The 21,973-nt window shown below is 36.4% G+C and overlaps 1 protein-coding gene across 5 annotated transcripts in view; it reads left to right on the top strand.

The window, feature by feature from the left end:
- IMMP1L (inner mitochondrial membrane peptidase subunit 1) overlaps positions 1 to 21,973 on the top strand; it is a 73,487-nt gene that overhangs the window by 7,533 nt on the left and 43,981 nt on the right. For 3 of the 5 annotated variants that reach the window (XM_055549210.1, XM_055549211.1, XM_055549214.1), the window contains exons 2-3: positions 2,576 to 2,623; positions 11,642 to 11,754. The gene's annotated coding sequence lies outside the window, so the exon portion shown is untranslated. The remainder of the gene's footprint in view (positions 1 to 2,575; positions 2,624 to 11,641; positions 11,755 to 21,973) is intronic. The other 2 variants (XM_055549212.1, XM_055549213.1) reach the window with 2 other exon arrangements.

Genomic DNA, 21,973 nt, shown 5'->3' with positions numbered 1-21,973 from the left:
TGGATGTTCTCAGTTCATGTACTACTGAAACTTTGCTTGAAGGATTTTGGGCATAACTTTGCTAGCATGTGAAATGAGGGCAACTGTAGGGTAGTTTGAACAGTCTTTGGCATTACCCTTTTTTGAAATTGGAATGAAAACTGACCTTTTCCAATCTTGACTTGTTGAGTGCAGCACTTTCTCAGCATCATCTTTTAGGGTTTTAAATAACTCAGCTGGAATTCCATCACTTCCACTAGCTTTGTTTGTAGTAATGCTTCCTGAGGCTCACTTGACTTCACACTCCATGATGTCCAGCTCTAGGTGAGTGACCGACCATACTGCTGTGGTTATCCAGGTCATTGAGACCTTTTTTGCATAGTTCTGTGTATTCTTGCCATCTGTTCTTAATGTCTTCTGCTTCTTTTAGGTCCTTGCCATTTCTGTGTTTATGAAGCCCATCTCTGCATGAAATGTTCCCTTGATTTCTCCAGTTTTCTTGAAGAGATTTCTAGTCTTCCCCATTCTGTTGTTTTTCTCTGTATATTTGCATTGTTCATTTAAGAAGGCCTTATTATCTCTCCTTTTTGTTCTCTGGAACCCTGCCTTCAGTTGGGTATATCTTTTCCGTTTCTTCCTTGCCTTTCACTTTTCTTCTTTCTGCAGTTATTTGTAGAGCTTCCTCAAATAACCACTTTGCCTTCCTGCATTTCTTTTTCTTTGGGATGGTTTTGATCACTGCTTTCTGTACAGTGTTATGAACCTCCATCCATAGTTTTTCAGGTACTCTGTCCACCACATCTAATCTTGTCACCTCCACTGTGAAGTCATGTGGAATTTGATTTAGGTCATACCTGAATGGCCTAGTGGTTTTCCCTATTTTCTTCAATTTGAGCCTGAATTTTGCAATACGGATTTCATGACCTGAGCCACAGTCAGCTCTTGATCGTGTTTTTGCTGATCATATAGAGCTTTTCCATCTTCAACTGAAAAGAATATAGTTGATTTGGGTATTGACTGTCTGGTGTTTTTGAGCATCTTTTCATGTGTTTTTTGGCTATTTGTCTGTCTTTGGAGAAATATCATTTAGGTCTTCTTCTTATTTTTTTTTTTTTTTTTTTTAGTATTGAGCTTCATGAGCTGTTTGTATATTTTGGAGATTGTTTTCTTTTCAGTTGCTTCACTTGTGAATACTTTTTCCCATTCTGAGGGTTAACTTTTCATCTTGTTTATGGTCTCTTCCACTGTCTGTCCTTTGTGCTCCCCCATGATCCCCTAATGTTGCCGTTTTGTCCCAGCTGACTTCCCCCGCCATGAGGTGATTTTTCTTGGTGCAGGAACCGCTCCTTACCTTCAGCTTCCCACCAGGGGTGCTGGTCTCTTTTTTGATCCCTCCTTTCTGTCTGTCTGTCTGTTTCCTACCCAAGAAAAGGATTTTTCTTGTCCTGTTAGGTATCCGAAGTCTTCCATTAATGTTCAGCAGGTGCTCTGTGAGAAATTTCCATTTGTAGACGTATCCTGATGTACTTGTGAGGAGAGATGAATTCTGTGACCTGTTTCACCATCTTGACTGCCCGCCCCTTGATTGTAGCACTTTTAGAAGCAAGAATTAAAATATAGCTGTAGTGGTCTATAATAATTTCCAGATAAACCCTGCCAGGTACTGCTTCCTGTGTTGATGGAAATATTCTGTATCTACACTGACTGGTATAATAGCCATTAAATACATTTGACGTTTGAATACTGGTAATGTGGCTGCTATGACTGAGAGCTGAATTTTTAATTTTGTTTTAATTATTTAAATTTAAAAGCTACTTTTTACCAAGTTGCTGCTATATAACTAAATCAATATTTAGCAAAATTTTTCTATGAAAACCAAATAGTAATTATTTCAGGCCTTGCAGATCATATGGTCCTTGTTGCAACTACTTAGCACTGTGGTTGTAGCAAAAAAGCAACTTTAGACAATATATAAATAAATGAACATGACTGTGTTCCAGTAAAACCTTTTATTGGGCCCTAGTCTCACAACCTCTGCTCTACTTCAAAGATGTGTCTAAGGATCTATTTATTTTTCTTTTCCTGCTATTCCCTGGATCCTTTGCATTGTTTTTCCTCGTGTGTGTGTGTGTGTATGTGTGTTTTTTGGATGGGAGAAAGTAGTGTTTTCCTATACATTTTAGAGAGATCATTACCCTCTTTGGGTTATTTTTCTGTATTTCTTCAACTTTGGTTTCAAATTTTATGTTTTTTGTATATATGGGGAGGGTGGTGGTGCACTGGCATTGTTTTAAATTTCTTTAAATTCTCATCTTTGTTCTTTTAATTCTGCTCTTTTATATACCCATTGTCTTTTAAATACAATATCTTACCTAATATCTCTGAAGGTGTTAAATACAATTATTTTCTTTTCCTACATGAATTACCTCTGATTTCTCCAGAGTTACTTGTTCTGTGTTTTATCATGGGCCTTCATTTTCATTCTTGTGATTTTCTTAAATGTTGATGATCTTTAGTTGTTCATTTGTGTTGATATATGATCAGTTGAATAATATAGATAACTGAAATGGACTTTTTTCTTATTTTGTTTTTTTAGCAAATCTTTACCCTAACTGGAAAGAATCCTGATGGAAATTCCTTGTGGGTAGGTAGGACTTAGTATTATTTTTGTTGTTGTTGTTTAAAGCATGTTGATTTATAGTAATATATTAGTTTCAGTGTATAATACAGTGATTCAGTATTTTTATTGATTATTCTCTATTTAAATTTATTATAAAATATTGGCTATATTTCCTTACTATTCAATATATCCTTGTAGCTTCTCTACTTTATCCCCAGTAGTTTATACCTCTTAATCCCCTACCCCTGTTTTCCCTTATCCCAGCCCCTCCGCACTAGTAACCGCTAGTTTATTCTCTATATCTGTGAGTCTGTTTCCATTTTTTTGTGTTCATTCACTTTACTTTTAAATTTCACATTAATTGATAACATACAATATTTATCTTTCTCTGTCTGACTTATTTCATTAAGTAAAATACACTCCTAGACCATTTATGTTGTTGCAAATGGCAAAATTGTAGTTTTATATCTTCCTTATCCATTCATCTGTTGATTGAGACTTACATTGCTTTCTTATATTGACTATTGTAAATAATCCTGCTGTGAGCAATGCAAAATGGAAACGGTGACAGACTTTAGTTTCTTGGGCTCCAGAATCACTGCGGATGGTGACTGCAGCCATGAAATTAAAAGACGCTTGCTCCTTGGAAGAAAAGCTATGACCAAACTAGACAGCATATTAAAAAGCAGAAACATTACTTTGCCAACAAAGGTCCATCTAGTCAAAGCTATGGTTTTTCCAGTAGTCATGTGTGGATGTGAGAGTTGGACTATAAAGAAAGCTGAGTGCCTGAGAATTGATGCTTTTAAACTGTGTTGTTGGAGAAGGCTCTTGAGAGTCCCTTGGACAGCAAGGAGATCCAACCAGTCCATCCTAAAGAAAATCAGTCCTGAATATTCATTTGAAGGACTGATGCTGAAGCTGAAGCTCCAATACTTGGGCCACCTGATGTGAAGAATCGACTCATTGGAAAAGACCCTGATGTTGGGAAAGATTGAAGGCAGGAGGAAAAGGGAACGACAAAGGATGAGATGGTTGGATGGCATCACCCACTAGATGAACATTAGTTTGAGCAAGCTTCGGGAGTTGGTGATGGACAAGGAGTCCTGGCATTCTGCAGTCCATGGTGTCGCAAAGAGATGGACATGACTGAGTGACTGAACTGACTAATGAGCGATGGGGTGCATATATCTTTTCAAATTGTGTGTTTTTGGTTTCTTTGAATATATATCCAGGAGTGGAATTGCTGGATCTTACAGTTCTATTTTAAGTTTTTTGAGGAATCTCCATAATGTTTTCCATAATGACTGTAGCAGTTTACATTCTCCCCACCAGCATATGAGAGTTCCCATTTCTCAAAGTCCTTACATTTGTTATTTGTGGTTTTTTTGGTGATAGCCTTTCTGACAGTTGTGAGGTGATATCTCATTGTGGTTTTGATGGATATTTTTCTTATAATTACTCATATTGAGCATCTTTTCTTGTGCCTGTTGGTCATCTGTATGTCTTCTTTCAAAAAATATCTATCAGATCTTCTTTGCATTTAAAAAATTGGGTTGTTTGGTTTTTTTTTTGTTTTTATTTTGAATTATTTAAGCTGTTTATATAGTTTGGATATTAGCCCCTTATCAGTCATATCATTTGCAAATATTTCTCCAATCTAGTAGATTTTCTTTTTGTTTTGTCATTGATTTCCTTTGCTCTGTAAAAGCTTTTAAGTTTAATTAAATCCAATTTGTTTATTTTTGCTATTGTTCCATTTGTTTTAGGAGACAGATCTAAACTATTGCTGCAATTTATGTCAAACTGTGTATTGCTGTTTTCTTCTAGGAGTTTTGTGGTTTCTGGTCTTAGATTTAGGTCTTTTATTTATTTTGATTTTATTTCTGTATATGGTATGGGAAAATGTTCTAATTTCATTCTTTTACATGTAGCTGTTTCTGTTTTCTCAACATCACTCTTATATAAGAGACTGTTTTTTTCTCCATTGTATGTTCTTAGCTCCTTTGTTATTTTATTTGTTGTTTTATTAGTTAACCATAGATATGTAGTTTTATTTCTGGGCTATCTGTTATGTTCCATTGATATATAGTTCTGTTTTGGTGCCAGTACCATACTGTTTTGATTACTGTAGCTGTGTAATATAGCCTGAAGTCAGTGAGTGTGATACCTTCATCTGTTCTTTTTTTGTTGAGGTTGCTGCAGCTGTGTAGGGTCTTTTGTGGTTCCATATAAATTATGGAGTTCTGTGTCCCAGTTTTGTGAAAAATATCATGAGTGTTTTGATAGGGATTGCACTAAATCTGTAGGTTCCTTTGGGTATGGGTAGGACTTACTTATTGATATGTTTTGATCGAGGTGGATAAGCAGAGAACACACAGATAGGACAGGCCTTTTTCTAATAGCCTGGTAAGGAGGCTCCTATCCTAGATTTTCAACCACCATACTTTCATTCACCTAACTTCCTCTCAGGAAGCTTAAACCATTTTTATCCTCCTCAAATATTGATTCAGCCCTTGCTACAGGAGGAAAAGTTCCATCTTTCCTAAACATCCTGTGCATGTAGTTGGCCAGGTGTCAGCATGCTTTTTAGGAAACCAAATAGTAAGTATTTTAGGTTTTGCAGGCCACATGTCCTCTTTCATCCCTTTTTAACACTACCATTAAAATGCAATTTTATATTAAAAAATGAGTACAGCTGTGTCTTAATGCTTTGCTTATGAAAATTAAAATTTGAATTTCATATAGTTTTAACATGTCACAAAATATCCTTGTTTTCTTTGAGCCATTTGAAAGTATAAAAACCAGTCTTAGTTTGCAGGGTATACAACAGCAGAGGGTAGCCTGGAAAATCTGCCCTGTGAAACATAGTTTACTAAACACTATGCCAGACTGCTTTTTGTCATGTTCTACCTGTCACTGTTATGCTCTTTTAGAAAGTTTTCAGAATCTCTAATATGTTGATGCTTTTCACTCCCTCTTAGCGGTCTAAGGCTCAGCCTTTCATTCTCCTCAGACCTTCAATGAAGTGGATGAGGTCTGCCCACATGAGGGAGGACAGTCTACTTAGTCTAAGGATTCACATGTTAATGTCACATCCAAATACACCCTTACAGTAACACCCACAATAATGTTTGATCAAATATCTTGACCACCTGATGCAAAGAACTGACTCACTGGGAAAGACCCTGATGCTGGGAAAGATTGAAGGCAGAGGGAGAAGGCGATGACCGAGGATGAGATGGCTGGATGGTATCACTGACTTGATGGACATGAGTTTGAGCAAACTTCTGGAGTTGGTGATGGACAGGGAGGCCTGGCGTGTTGCAGTACATGGGGTCATAAAGAGTCAGACGTGACTGAGTGACTGAATTGAACTGAACTGAATGGAAATATCTTGACGCTGCATGGCCCAGTCAAGTTGACATGTAAAATTAACTATCATTGTCGCATAGCTAGTAAATGATAGAGCTCGGTTTCACAACAGTAATGAACTGTGTCATGACAAAATTCAGGCTTTTATTTACTGTTTGTAACTAGGCCCAAACTCAGCATTCGTATCCTTCTAAATTATTCCTTTATTTAGCCAATTTATGGTTGGATATTTGCCTAAGCAATGAGGCATATTTGTCTTGATAAAATGAGTAAATTCAGAGAAAGCAGTATGGTTAGAGACTGTGATATGAAATAACGGACATATTTAACTCAGAGATGAATGATTTTGAGTTGCAGAAGACCTATCTTAACCTTGTGAAAGAGAAATTAGATCCCTTTGTTTCTCCAGAGCATAGAAATTTCATTTTCAACTCAGATTAAAGAACTTTCTATCAGAGTTGTCCAGCACTGAAATAAGATTTTTAATCATTAAAAAATATTTTCTTTTAAAAATCTTTTGGATTTTAAGGGCATGTTCTTACTTTTTGTATTTTTTCATTCCCCAAAATGGAGGGCTAAAAACAAGTTAAAGTCTGTGTTGTATTACAGTTTTGTCATTTTCTAGAATGAAAGATTTGAAATTAATTTTGTAGTCTGCTTGATATTCTAAGATTATTTTTTAAAAATTTGAAGAGCAAGCCATGCTTCCTTTTTCTATTTTGTTTTATTTTGTTTAGTTGCTAAGTTGTGTCCAACTGTTTGTGACCCCATGGACTGCAGCATGCCAGGCTCTTTTTCTATTAACATTTCCTAAATAAACTCAGACCACCTGACCTGCCTCTTGAGAAACCTATATGCAGGTCAGGAAGCAACAGTTAGAACTGGACATGGAACAAAAGACTGGTTCCAAATAGGAAAAGGAGTATGTCAAGGCTGTATACTGTCACCCTACTTATTTAACTTCTGTTCAGAGTACATCATGAGAAACGCTGGGCTGGAAGAAGCACAAGCTGGAATCAAGATTGCCGGGAGAAATATCAATAACCTCAGACATGCAGATGACACCACCCTTATGGCAGAAAGTGAAGAGGAACTCAAAAGCCTCTTGATGAAAGTGAAAGTGGAGAGTGAAAAAGTTGGCTTAAAGCTCAACATTCAGAAAACGAAGATCATGGCATCCGGTCCCATCACTTCATGGGAAATAGATGGGGAAACAGTGGTAACAGTGTCAGACTTTATTTTTTGGGGCTCCAAAATCACTGCAGATGGTGACTGCAGCCATGAAATTAAAAGATGCTTACTCCTTGGAAGGAAAGTTATGACCAACCAAGATAGCATATTCAAAAGCAGAGACATTACATTGCCAACAAATGTCCGTCTAGTCAAGGCTATGGTTTTTCCATTGGTCATGTATGGATGTGAGAGTTGGACTGTGAAGAAAGCTGAGCGCTGAAGAACTGATGCTTTTGAACTGTGGTGTTGGAGAAGACTCTTGAGAGTCCCTTGGACTGCAAGGAGATCCAACCAGTCCATCCTAAAGGAGATCAGTCCTGGGATTTCTTTGGAAGGAATGATGCTAAAGCTGAAACTCCAGTACTTTGGCCACCTCATGTGAAGAGTTGACTCATTGGAAAAGACTCTGATGCTGGGAGGGATTGGGGGCAGGAGGAAAAGGGGACGACAGAGGATGAGATGGCTGGATGGCATCACTGACTCAATGGACATGAGTTTGAGTGAACTCCGGGAGCTGGTGATGGACAGGGAGGCCTGGTGTGCTGTGATTCACGGGGTCACAAAGAGTCAGACACGACTGAGAGACTGAACTGAACTGAACTGAACTGAAATAAACTCATATGAAAGTAATGAATTACTATCATATATGATGATCATTTTCTCTCACTGAACTTTCGAATTGTTCAATTTAGAGCTTATCAGTTCAGTTAAATAAGTTAAATAAGCATATAAATTAAATAAGCAGGGTGACAGTATACAGCCTTGACGTACTCCTTTTTCTATTTGGAACCAGTCTGTTGTTCCATGTCCAGTTCTAACTGTTGCTTCCTGACCTACATATAGGTTTCTCAAGAGGCAGGTCAGGTGGTCTGGTATTCCCATCTCTTTCAGAATTTTCCATAGTTTATTGTGATCCACACAGTCAAAGGCTTTGGCATAGTCAGTAAAGCAGAAATAGATGTTTTTCTGGAATTCTCTTGCTTTTTTCCATGATCCAGCAGGTGTTGGCAATTTGATCTCTGGTTCCTCTGCCTTTTCTAAAACCAGCTTGAACATCTGGAAGTTCACGGTTGACGTATTGCTGAAGCCTGGCTTGGAGAATTTTGAGCATTACTTTACTAGCGTGTGAGATGAGTGCAATTTTGTGGTAGTTTGAGCATTCTTTGGCATTGCCCTTCTTTGGGATTGGAATGAAAACTGACCTTTTCCAGTCCTGTGGCCACTGCTGAGTTTTCTAAATTTGCTTATCAGTAGCCCGGTCTTAATTCTCCTAATTGAAATCAGTATGTTAACCTTCTCAGTTGACTCAAGATCTTGGTCCCTTTTTTCATAGGTAAAAAGCTTTTTGTGATAAAAGTATGCATGTGTGCTTAGTCGCTCAGTCATGTCCAACATTTTGCGACCCAGTGGGCAGTAGCCTGCCAGTCTCCTCTGTCCATGGGGATTCTCCAGGCAAGAATAACTGAAGTAGGTTGCCATGCCCTCCTCCAGGGGATCTTCCAAACCCAGGGATCGAACCTGGGTCCCCTGTTGAGGTCCTTTAATGGACCAGAACCTGGTGGTCTGAAGTCGTCGATTAGAAAGTAAAAGAGAGAGTGAAAGAGGCTGATATTCCTTGGTTAATGCAGAAAACAAATAAAGCCCTTGACACAGGGCTTGCACTGCTACATATAGGCACCAGGCACCCTCTCGAGGAGGGGTGAAGGCACAGTGTGCCTTCTCGAGAGGGTCTTAGAAGCCTGGGCAAGAAAGTGAGCTCAGTGGGCCTGTGCGCTCCAAAGAATTAGCCTGAGAGAGAGAGAGAGAGAAGGAAAGAAAGACATGGGGACCCGAGCTCTGATGGAGCGAAGGTGTTTTATTCAACATAGTGTGGTTGTATATATTGTCTTACAAGGTAGCTATTTTCAGCAGAGATAAAAATCAAAAGTCCAGACTTACAAATTATCATAAGGCAATCCATATCAAAGAGAGAGGGTTGTAAATAATCACTTTTACCATATGGTTCATAAAAAGGAAGAGGTTCGTAAATAGTTACTTATCACCATATGGAAAAACTAACGAAGGAAATGCATGCATTCTTCAGCCCCAGGAGTAGTTTGCTACTCCACTTAATTCCTGAATATTCAGGAATTAATAAGGGATAGAGGATTCATGACAGATCCAAAACAGCACACAGGCAGCCTCCTGTTAAATGCTTCCTGACATTCTCCCACATTGCAGGTGGATTCTTTACCGTCTGAGCCACCAAGGAAGCCCCAAAAATACATAATACAAAATTTATTATTATAATCATTTTAAAGTGTGCAGTTCAGTGGCATTAGCTATATTTATGATGTGTAAACACTGTCACTATCTTTTCCCAGAACTTTTTCATTGTCCCGCATGGAAACACTTTGCTCATTGAGCAGTAACTTCCCACGCCATCACTGCAGTCTCTGGTAGCTTTATATTTCCTGTCTCTGTGAGTTTGCCTGTTTACATACCTCACATAAGGAATCATGTAATATTTGTTCTTTGTTAACATTTGCATGTTTTTCACTTAGCAGTGTTTCCATCTTATAGCATGTATCAGACTTCACCCCTTTTTATGGCTGTGTAATATTTCATTGTGTGTATATAGCACATTTTGTTTATCCATACAGCTGTTGTCAGGCACTTGTCCTGTTTCCATCTTTTTGCATATTATGTATAACGTATGAATGTTGGAGTTTGAGTATCTGTTAGAGTTTGTTTAGGTATATACCTAGGAGCAGAATTGCTGAATTATATGTTTAACTTTGTGAAGAACTGCCAGTGTGTTTTCCACAGTGACTTAACCATTTTGCCTTCTAGCAATACACAGAGGTTCCAATTTCTCTTATGTCCTAGCAACTTTGGCTCTTTATTGGGTGATAGCCATTCTAATGAATTTGAAGTTGTATCTCATTTGTGGTTTTGATTTGCATTTTCCTAATAATTTGTGATATTAACCTTTTTTGCAGTCTAGACACGCTAAAAATTTTCTAAATCATCAAGTAATGATTTCTTTTTGCTTAACTTCCTCAATTTATCTCCTTTTCTTCTTTATCCTTCCTCAGTTTATTACCCTCTCTTTCACATTTTACCATAAGCAGCAAGGAGAAAGCCATACATGCCTTCAATATTTTGCTTGGAAATTTCAACCAAATATCCAGGTTTATCTCCTTTTCACACAATATTAGAATACATTTCAGTTTTGCTACATTGTAACAAAGACTGCCTTTCCTGCTGTTCAATAATGTCTCATTCCATTTTTGAGACTTCACCAGAAACCCCTTCAGTGTTCCTATTTCTGGATCATTCTGTTCCTGACACACATATTCTCTAAGATGATGGAGAATCTACCTATTTACTTCTTTCTGCACATTCACCAGAATCTCCTTAATATCTTTGTTTCTACCAGCCATCAAATCATTTTCTCTCATGTCATTTTCTCTGAAGAAAATAGTAGGATTATTTATTACATTTCAAGTAAATGTTATTTGTATTACATAAACTACTTTATTATATATCTATTTCAAGGTAAATATTCATATGTTATCTTTTTCTAATGGCAAAAATTTGGTTTTTAGTGTAAACAATGAAATTTTGCGTGTAAACACACATAAGGCAAACTTTAATGTTTCAGGTAAAAGTGGTGATACATTAGGATTCCCTGGTGGTTCAGTGTTTAAGACTCCACACTCTCAGTGCAGGGGGCACAGGTTTAGTCTCTGGTCTGGGAACTAAGATCCTGCATGCTGCATGGTGTGGCCTAAAAAAAAAAAGAAAAAGAAAGTGGTGATACATTATTTCCTCAGTCATAAGAACTGACGTGGAGTTATTATCATTGAATATGAGGCAGGTTTTGACATCTAGAATATCAAACATAATATGTTTTGCCTTTGACATATTGTGACTGGTCATAGAATTTTTTTACAGTATCATGTGCATTCCTCATATTCAGTAAATATCTGGCTAATCAATCTTAACATACCAGCATTACAGGCTACTTCTCTGTTGCCTTTTTATTCTTAAAATTAACCCTAGATACTCATTTATGCTGACATGCAGAAATGAATGTCATATCCTCTCTATAACCTGCAAATTGTTTAGAAGGGCTTGATATATCAGCACTGTGTATGGTTGGTTTAACAACTGTAAGTCCTTGACCACACTTTTCTCTGGTGATTGATATATTATGTCATCCACTGACCTTCTTTGTCTACTTAAATTCTCTGGTAAATAAAATAATATTCTGCTTTTTAAAATCACTTGACCCAAAGTGTCATTGAATATCTGGCTTCCAAATCCGATTGATCCACTAAGGAAGATGGCACTTTAGTAACTGAGACATTTAGTCATATTATGTACTAATTCAACTAAATATGGCTGAAAGAAATCTTTGCCTAATATAATTTTGATTTCCTGTTTTAGGAATCCTGGTACTGTGGATCACCTATATTTGCTTTGAGACATGCTTTAGGTGTTTTTTTCTGGAAGCCCTGTAAATACTGTAAAAATTCAGTGTATTGTTGTAAAGACCTATGGTAAGTGGGTTTTTTTTCCTCCTTCATTTTCGTCTGTCCGTTTCATGTTGGCATTAAGTCTTATGGATGTTGTAATACTGCTCCCTGCTGGACATAGTGTAACTTTTTAAAGTTGGCACTTAATAGATGGGCAAATAACTGATTAGCTGGACCCAGTCTGGTGGGAAATCCTTGAGTGCATTTACACACAAAAAAACACAACAGTATATAACCAAAGCAACTCTGTTTTCATTTTGGGTGATACTGTTGCCATTGTATTGATATCTGGAGCCTAATGAAAGTGCTTACAGTCTTGTTTCTAAATTTTATTATGTGTGCTTCCTGGATAGTGGCATCTAAAAGCTGTAACAAACATATGTTAAAGGATGCTTGTAGTTGATGGAACTTTTAGGATTTCCTGATTTTTATTTGTGGTATGTTTTTGTAATTTATCAGTTTGTTATTAGTATTATCTCTTTTGTAATCATGTAATCATATAATCATTTAAATGCCCTGTATATTTGTTTTTCCAAATGTAGTATTTAAAACAGCTTCAGTATAATTTAAATTAGACACTGTTGGATCTATTTTGAGTGAGTTACCCTTAATCCACCTGTAATGCAGGAGACCCTGGTTTGATTCCTGGGTTGGGAAGATCTGCTGGAGAAGGGATAGGCTACCCACTCCAGTATTCTTGGGCTTCCTTGGTGGCTCAGCTGGTAAAGAATCTCCCTGCAATGTGGGAGACCTGGGTTTAATCCCTGGGTTGGGAAGACCCTCTGTAGAAGGGAGTGGCTCCCCATTCCAGTATTCTGGCTGAGAGAATTCCATGGACTATATGGGGTTGCAAAGAGTCGGACACGACTGAGCAACTTTCACTTTCACCCTTAATTAAATTTTATGCAGTAAACTTCAAGTGTACCTTGTTTTGTATATCCATCCTGTAATCTGTTATATTTTCTAGTACACACAATGACCCATTCTCACACAGAGTGACATTGGATTGGACCTGAAGTGTCATATCTGTGTCCATCCTATAACGAACCCTCACAGTGAATGCAAACATAGATATTCTTAAAATTGTTTTTAAACTTGTGAGAGTTGAAAATATTTGTCTTCCTACTTTTGAGCTAAATTATTATATACTTTTTGGAGTGTGGTTTGCATAAAATATAATGTAGATTTTATGCAACGTAGATTGGATAAATGTAGATTTATCCAATGGATAAACTGGAGTAACATAGATTTTTTTTTAAGTAAGCATACATTTTCTTGAAAAGAAGGAAATGTGACATATACAACATAGAGCTAAGCAAAGATTTAGCAGGATAACCAATCTTACACTCTTTAATGGTCTGGTTTCTCTTTCTTTGTGGCCATTTGGAAAGCCTGTGAAATCTATTCTTAATTAGGATTCTGGAGAATTAGGCATAATAACTTATTTATTCTTAAAATATTGCAATAAAAATTTGAAATGTAGACCAAGAAAATACAAGATTGTTAGTAAAAAAGAGGTGCCCTTTCTTCCCATTAAAACTATTAAACCTTTTTATTATAAAATATAACACTATATAGAAACAAAAATGTATAGTAAAATGAGTAAATATAAAGCAGGTATTCAGTAACCATAGATCACTACTGATATCCCAGAAGCCCTTAGTATAATCTTCCTTTTCTTTAAGGTAAACAGTTTCCTAATAATTAGATAATTCTCTATATAATTTTATCACTTTTATGTGTATTCCTCAGCAGTATGTTCACTTTTTGCCTCATTTTGATCTTTTTGGGATCATATGTATTCTTTTTTTGGATAAACATTTTTGTATTTTTGTTGGAAATGTTTTTGTTATTTTTAAGGTGAAGGGTATGAAGAAACAGATTGTAAGGTAAAGTCAGAGAGGGCTGGCTTCACTGTACTGAAGAGCTTAGGGAAAGAAGGAGTTGTAGGGAATTTAGAAATAGCAGCAGTCAGAATAGGATCAGGATGTCTAGGGACAAGCTTGTCATCTTTCAGGAGAAATGAAAGGCCAATAAGTTGGCTAAGAAAGGACAGCATTCTTGAGGAATGTATTTGAATGAGGCATGGAAAGCATTATGCTAATGGAGCCTATCATAATGCTGCCAACAATAGTAAGGAGACTCAGGTGAGTTTTCTAGTCTGCACTGCCTGCAGGTCTCCAAACCTGATGTTGTCGCAATCCTCACAGGGTGTCTCTTGGAATGGGTCTGGGGCAGAAGCTCAGAACCCCTTCTCAGTAGGGATGGAGGCGACCCTGCTGCTGTCACTGTCACTGCTCAGCCCCCTCCAGTGCATGGCAAAGGGTGGAGGAAACTCCCAGCAACATGTGGCCCAGGCCTTGCAGCAGCATCATGGAGGTTCAACTGGCTGAGCTCCTTGAGCCCTTTCTTTGGACCAAGTACTTGAAAGTCACAACTCACGGAGTAGATCCTGTAGAATGTGGTGCAGATGTTCAGGCCAAAGAGGTCTCAAGAGTTTGCTTGTATATGTACCAGGTAATGAGGGCAATGTCCTTGCTGTGCTTGGGCTTCTCCCCGGCCTAGGCCATATGACAGCACATACTCCTGCTGGAACTCTAAATTTGCTTGAATTCCAGGATCATTAAGCATGTTACCCTCTTCAAACAATTGGAAGAAGTCCTCACAGTCCACAGAGGTCCTACCCTCCTCCTCTGTCACCAGTGTTAACCAGAGGGTCTCCAGGGCTGTGTCTAGGAGTGCTGGCAGGGGTGGCAGCTGTGATCACAGACACAGAAAGATGTGGTGGAGCGGTGAGCACCTCCAGACCCTACAACCAGTCTCAGAGTTCAGATTGGATCTTGATTTGCACTTGGAGACCATGATCACCTTTGTACTTCTCTTTGGGTTGGTGCTAGGCTTCTATAGTGTAACACTGCTGCAGCTGTGGGGTGCCTTTGTGGGGTGGTATGGGACATAGGTGGACCTACTGGTGAGTGCCGTTGTCTGGGATCATAGGCATTCTTTCTTCCATTACCTAGCATTGTGTTTTGAAGATCATGTACATAGTTGCATGTAGTTTTACTCTGTTCATTTTTGTTATCATGTGTTATTCCTTTGGAATGAATATGGCAGAATTTATTCATTCTGTTGTTGGTGGATGTTTGGGTTCTTTCTAGTGTTTGACTGTTACAATTAACACTGCCATGAACATTCTTTTATATATCATATGTTGGTTTTTATGTGTCATGTGGAAAAAGTCATACATTTTCAGGTTAAAGATAGATGATTATAGTGGTATTGTAAATAAATGTAAATGAGTACATGAGAAAGTTGTTATATCCTGAGAGTAACACATATTAAGTATTGAAAAAGATTCTGTATCGATCATTATTTCTTTACTGTAGGCCTTAAATATATGGTAGAATGCCATGTAACTTGTGACAGTTTAAAAATAGTACATATACAGATACAGATATAGGACCTAATGTAACTCTTTGTTTACTTTATTAACACGATTCCACTTACTATCATATCATGTTTTATATACTTTCACTTTACTGATGAAGAAACTGTGGAGAACTAAAGAGGTTGAGTGAATTATACAAGGTTATTTAGTAGGTTGGAGCTAGAAACCAGACCAGCCTGTCTACTTGGCAGTCACAACTTAAAGAAAACAAAGTGAAAAGCTAAATCAGGATACAATGAAGTGGAAAATTTGCATGACTAGCTTTTAGAAATGATCAGATATTCTTTTGACTCTTAACCAAGAACTGGCCTTGCACAGGGAATTGTATGTATAAAGGCGCCTGAAATGTTATTGTACCTTATCACAGTTCATCTTCTGAAAGGCAGCTATAGTATATTATCACTTTGAGTGAGAATTTTACTTACATAATTCCTCATTCACTGGGTGCTTATTAACAAGTGGTATACTATTACTCATCTGTTAATTTGTGAATAATTGAATCCTACCCTTTTATGTGCCAAAATTTATTTCATAGGAATATTTTTTCTAAAATGTTTTTGAAAAATAAAATGTACCCTTTGTTTTCTTAAACAAGACAAATTGAGTATAATGTAACTTGTTTTGGTTTTGTTTTGATGGCTCAGAGTTGTTGTGAACAACAGTCATTTCATAGAATTTATGTGATTTCTGCACAGATCATTATGCTGTATAGGCCTATTCTCCTAAATTGTCCTAGAGTGATAAACTTTCATGTCCTGGGTGCTACTTATGATGTCATTTTTTTCTTTGTTTGTTTTGTTTTACCTTTGTTAGATAATTCTTGTTTTTTTGCTCTCAATGCATTATACTGATTCTAATATAAAAATCAGCATTTACATATACATTGCTTAGGTGAGATCTTAAGTATAGTTCTGCCCCATGTGCTGATTAAGGGCATAGAATGTGTGCTTTTTAAAATTTACTTTGGGATCAGCAGCTAGTCTTGTCACTTTGTTCCAGGGGACTGAGATTATCTTACAACTGATTTATGGATGATTGAAATACAACATAGATTTCCATGTATCAATACTGTTATATTCTTATTGATGGAATAAGAATTATCATGTACATATTTTCTTACAAAGCAGTAATATTGAAAATGGATTTACTTTGTGTGTGTGTGTGTGCACGCGCGTACTCAGTTGTGTCTGATTCTTTGCAATGCCGTGGACTATAGCCCATGAGGCTCCTCTATCCATGGAATTTGTCAGGCAAGAATACCGGAGCAGATTGCCATTTCCTGCTCCAGGGGATCTTCCCCATCCGGGAACTGAACCCTCCTCTCTTAAGAATTCCTTAAATAGAAAGTCCAGTGAACTCAAGTGGCTGTTTTTAATTATGAAATATTTGATAGGATAGGGTTTGAAATAAAAACAGTATATTATGTAACACTACCTGTTGAAAATGGCAGTCATAAAAATTAAACCACCTTTGAAATGATAAGTTTTGTAAATGAAAACATAGAAGTAACATAGATTTGGTTTCCTAAAAACTTTGAAGTGCTTCAGGAAAACATTCTTTTAAAAGGGAAATGCATGTTTGACTGCTTCCCCAATTATAGATTATTGAATGTGAATTTAAAGGAAAAATTCGGAGTGGGGGTGTATATTTATTTTTAAATGAAGGGAATTTGAGGAAGAAAGCATGTTAGGTGTTAATATTATGATTTCCGACATCAATGAGATTTTTTTTCAATTTGAAAATAAAGTCAGCAAATTTTACATGTGCATAAGAAAAGAAGCAAAGAGCTTCATACAGTTTTTTAATGAGAACATCTTTGAGGACTAGCTTTTTCTGGGATACATCGGAGACGTATATGTGATGGAAGCAAAATGACATAGCCCCCGTAAAAGAAAAACTAGCAATTTGTAGAAAAAGACCTGTGCATTTACACATTTGTTTCAGAACCAATTCTGGGAATTTCTTACAGATATACTTACATATTAATACTTATAAAATGACATATGCATAAACGTTTTCATTAGAGCTTCCTTTGAAGTAGCAACAGATGGAAGCATGCCTAATGCCTGTCAGGAGGGTACAGTCCATGGGGTCACAGTGGTTAAATGAACTCTGCCATAGCTATACAATGAAATACTCTACAGCTTTAAAAATAGAAAGTATGTTCTCTGTATGAAGATTCAGAACACTGTTACTTGAAAAAAGCAGTGCTCAAACAGTACTCAGTCGCTTAGTCATGTCAACTCTTTGTGACCCCATGGACAGGTCATGTAGCTTGCCGGGCTCCTTTGTCCATGGTATTTCCCAGGCGAGAATACTGGAGTGGGTTGCCATTTCCTCCTCCAGAGGATCTTCCTGACCCAGGGATCGAACCTAGGTCTCTTGCATTGGCAGGCAGATTCTTTATCACAGTACTACCTGGGAAGCAATGTTCAGAGTGTGTAGTAAACTATTTTTTGTATAAAGGAAGTGAGGAATGAAATCAATATTCATAATTGCTTATATTTGCATAAAGAAAATCTGGACATGTATACAAATTCTGAATCTTATATGTTGATGAATAAGGAAAACAAACTAGTTGGGACTTTTACTATATATCTTTTAGATTGTTTTTGAATATGTGAATATGTTATTAGTTAAAAATAATTTTGTTTTGTTAATCAAATGAGAGAGAAAGGGATAAACCTGTTGTATTTTCCATAAAATTAGCCAGTTTTATTCATTTTTCCCCGGAGTCTGGGATATAGTTGGTTGTTGTTTTGTTGCTAAGTTGTGTCTGACTCTTTTGCAACCCCATGGACTGTAGCCCACCAGGCTCCGCTATCGATGGGATTTTCCAGGCAAGAATTGTGGAGTGCATTGCCATTTCCTTCTTCAGGGAATCTCCCTGACACAGGGATCAAACCCGTATCTTCTGCATGCCTCTCTTGCATTGCAGGTGGATTCTTTACCCTTTGGCCCCAGGGAAGCCTGGGATATAGTTAGCACTGAATAAATATTTATTATACAAATGAAATATAAGCTATATAATCTTTAGGTTATCTCTTTTAGCTGACTTCTTAAGTATCTTTTCAATAAGGGAAAAACAGTGCTCTAAGTCATGTGTTACTTCCAGTATAGAAGTGAGGGAAAGTATTTAAATGGAAATAATAAGCGTGATGTGCTGCAGTCCACGGGGTTGCAGAGTCAGACAATAACGAATAAACAACAACAGTAATAGCTTAATTTATTGTCAAATTATCATGAATTTTCATTTAACTTGTAGGCTATTGATATTAAAGAATTTTAATTTCACTGAAAAGTAAAATGAATGTTTTCAAAAGATTCCCATTAAATTAGGTAATAAGGTTTCATAATAAAAGCTTATGAAATTTGAGAGCACAGGGGAAAATGGCCTACATATTCTTTATACTTGCCTTATCTTCTGTCATACTTGAGTTTCTCACATGAGGGCAATTTTCAGTCCTGAGACAATTTTAGAAGCACTGTTATAATAGCAGCAGCACCTGTAGCTTCTCCTGACACAGAGGCCAGTTATCTCTGAAAATATGGTATTTTAGTTTGGGAATTGAGGGACGATAATGGGGTAAATGGCTGTTGCTTCTCCATTTATGAGTTCAGGAACTTACCTTATGGTTTGTAGATTTGATCTTTCAGATAAGTAGTATATGAACCTTTCGTTTCATCTTTAGATTATATACATGTCATTGTTGTTTGGCCGCTAAGTTATGTCTGACTCTTGTGACCCCATGGACTATAGCCCATCAGACTCCTCTTTCTGTGGGCTTTTCCAGACAAGAATACTGGAGTGAGTTGCCATTTCCTTCTCCAGTGGATCTTCCCAACTTAGAGATAGAACCCATGTCGCCTACATTAGCAGCAATGAAGAATCTCACTGAGCCATCTGGGAAGCCCCTCTATATCCATTCCTTGTTCCTAAATTTCTTATGATAATGATTTTGACTCCCTTCGTGTATCTGTATTTATGTGCAAAATGGCCTTTTTAAAGAAAGGGAGTATATATGGAAAAGTGCACATATTATAAGTGGATGGCTCAATTAATTTTTCAGAAGCCAAAACAATCATGTAACCACTGAGATACCAAAATGAACATTATTAGCACTCTAGAAGACACGTTTATGCTCTCTTCTATCCTCTGTTTCCCTCCCTGCACAAGGATAACCACTACCTTGACTTTTCACATCATAGATTATAACAGTTTTGCTTTTGTATTTTATATATAGAATTATACAGTATAATTTTTTATGTTTAGTTTCCTTTGCTAAAGCTTGTATCTTGAGATTCATCTACATTGTTGCATGTAGTTGTAGTCTGTTCAATTTCATTACTGCATTCCTTTGTGACTATATCACAACTATTTTTTAATCTATTCTGTTAATGGACATTTGGGTGATTTCTATATAATGTTAAATATATACTTTTAATACATATCTCTTGATTGATATATTTGCATGTTTCTTTTGAGCAAACGTCTAGCAGCAAAATTACTGGATCATAACTATGTTTATTTCCAACTTTAATCAAAATCGCCAGTTTTCTGAAATGGTTGTGCTAGTTTACATACATTTGAGAGTTTAAGTTGCTCTGTGTCTTTGCTCACACCTCATTTTCCCCATCTTCTTCATCCTTCAATTCTGATGGTTATAAAGTACTAAGACTTATGTCGTTTAATTTCTAGTTTCCTGATGATTAATGAAGCTGAACACGTTTTCATATGTATATTGACTGTTGGATTATTCTCTTTTGTAAAGTATCTGTTAACTTCTTTGCCCACTTTTTTGTTGAGCTATCTGTTTTTTTCTTTGATTTTTGGGGAGTTGTTTATATATTCAGAATATGAGTCCTTCTTTGTACAGATATTGCAAATATTTCCCCAACCCTGAGATTTGCCTTTTCAATCTATTAATAGTGCTTTTGATGAACAAGTTTATGACTTGAAAGTAATCTAGTTTGTCATTTATGTTTAGTGCTTTTTGTGTCTTAAGAAGTGATTGTCTACTCCAAGAATGTTCTGTGTTTTTCTCTAAAAAAAAAGGGCGTTGTAATTTTATCATTTGCATCTGTAATTTCAGACTATATTTTCATGTTAGGCAGTTTTGCTTCTCTTTTTAAACTCAGTCTATGTCTCTAGACAGAAAAAGAGAGTGCACTTTTATAAATCAACATGATCATGTACCTCCAAATCTAATACAGTTATGTAAAGTTTAAAAATAAAATAAAATTAAAAAAAAAAAAAAAAAAAAAAGAAAGTAGTGTGTAATCTATATGTTTACCTTGCGTGCATGGTCAGTCGCTTCAGACTCTTTGCGACCCTATGGATTGTAGCTGGCCAGGTCCTCTGTCCATGGAGTTTTCCATGCAAGAATACTGGAGTGGGCTGCCATATCTTCCTCAGGGGATCTTCCTGACCCAGGAATTGATCCCATATCTACTGCATTTGAACTGCTTCTTTACCACTGAGCCACCTAGGAACCCCCCACCTGTACCTATAATGTACTTCATTGTCTTTAAGTAAAGTTCACTAGAAAATTCAGTGAAGAATTTCTGAGCTTGGCAAATGTTATGATTTTTAATATTTTTAACAATTCTATCTTTCTTAAAAATGTTTATCCATGAAATTTTGTGATGTGTTTACAGACATAATTCTAGGTACCTCATTGGGTATAGTCTTTACTCTCTTAAAGTTTAGGATATTTAATTGAGAAAATATAGGTATTAACTTTTGTCACCAAAGCAATATAAATACTATTACATTTGAAAAATATTTTCATAGGCCTCTTTTTCATCATTTTGATCTTAAGTAGGTTTTTTTTGTGAGCATTCATTTGTATACAAGTTATAACATTCACAAGGCCTTCAGTGATATGTTTATTATTCAAAAATATTTTAGATATTTGTTCTATGTGCTATTATTTACATTACAGCAAAGTATTTCTATATACCCTGGTATTTTAGTTTTTGTCAATAATGTTTATTATTAGCTTAATTATTATTGTATTATTTAATTTTACATTTATATTTCATAAGATATAATTGCCTGCTTGAAAATGTATTTTGTCTCTGATCACAGTGCTGAAATGATTAATAAAGAAAGGTGATTATACTTGACTGTTAGCTAAGCACTTAGATATTTTTCACTTGTCATCTACATTTTTTAGTTTAAAGCAACACATTAAATATAATTTTATCCTGGCTTTTATTTTAATTCATGCATTTAAAAACTGAAATTCAGATAAAAGATATTTTCAAAATAAATTCAGCATATTATTTATGAGTGGAGCAACACATTAGCATTGGGTTCACAATAGATCATATCGCTTTTATTCCATCTTACAAGCTTAGCAGCACAAACAGAATAATCAACATATTATTTGGCTGTCATCTGCTGAACAGAAACCAGAGATCACAAGGAGGTTTTCCCTAGCTGTGGTGATGGCCTTTTTGTTCCAAGCCCCCATCTGGGAGGGCCATGGTGTGTTATCATATGGAACGCGGGCTTTTCTGTAATCTGCTTAGCTGCACTGCAGTTTGAATCTTCATTCCATGTTTGTGTAATTTATAATTTTAATGAGACCATGGCTCTTGTGGGCTTTGAAATATATTAAAAGCTCTTTTGTGCATATGCTTTTGTTCTTGCTTAATAGGCTCAGTGTATTTAAAACTGATGAATTTTTATTCATGAATTTGGATGTCTGGGGATTAACTTAGACTGAATATCATTGCACTCATATATTGATGACTAGAAAGTTTGTTATTGTTGTTATTTTGGGGTTT

Source organism: Bubalus kerabau, chromosome 15, assembly GCF_029407905.1.
Source record: "Bubalus kerabau isolate K-KA32 ecotype Philippines breed swamp buffalo chromosome 15, PCC_UOA_SB_1v2, whole genome shotgun sequence".
Lineage (NCBI taxonomy): Eukaryota > Metazoa > Chordata > Mammalia > Artiodactyla > Bovidae > Bubalus > Bubalus kerabau.
The sequence above is the reverse complement of the archived record's forward strand: the minus strand, read 5'-3'. Positions and strand labels throughout refer to the sequence as shown.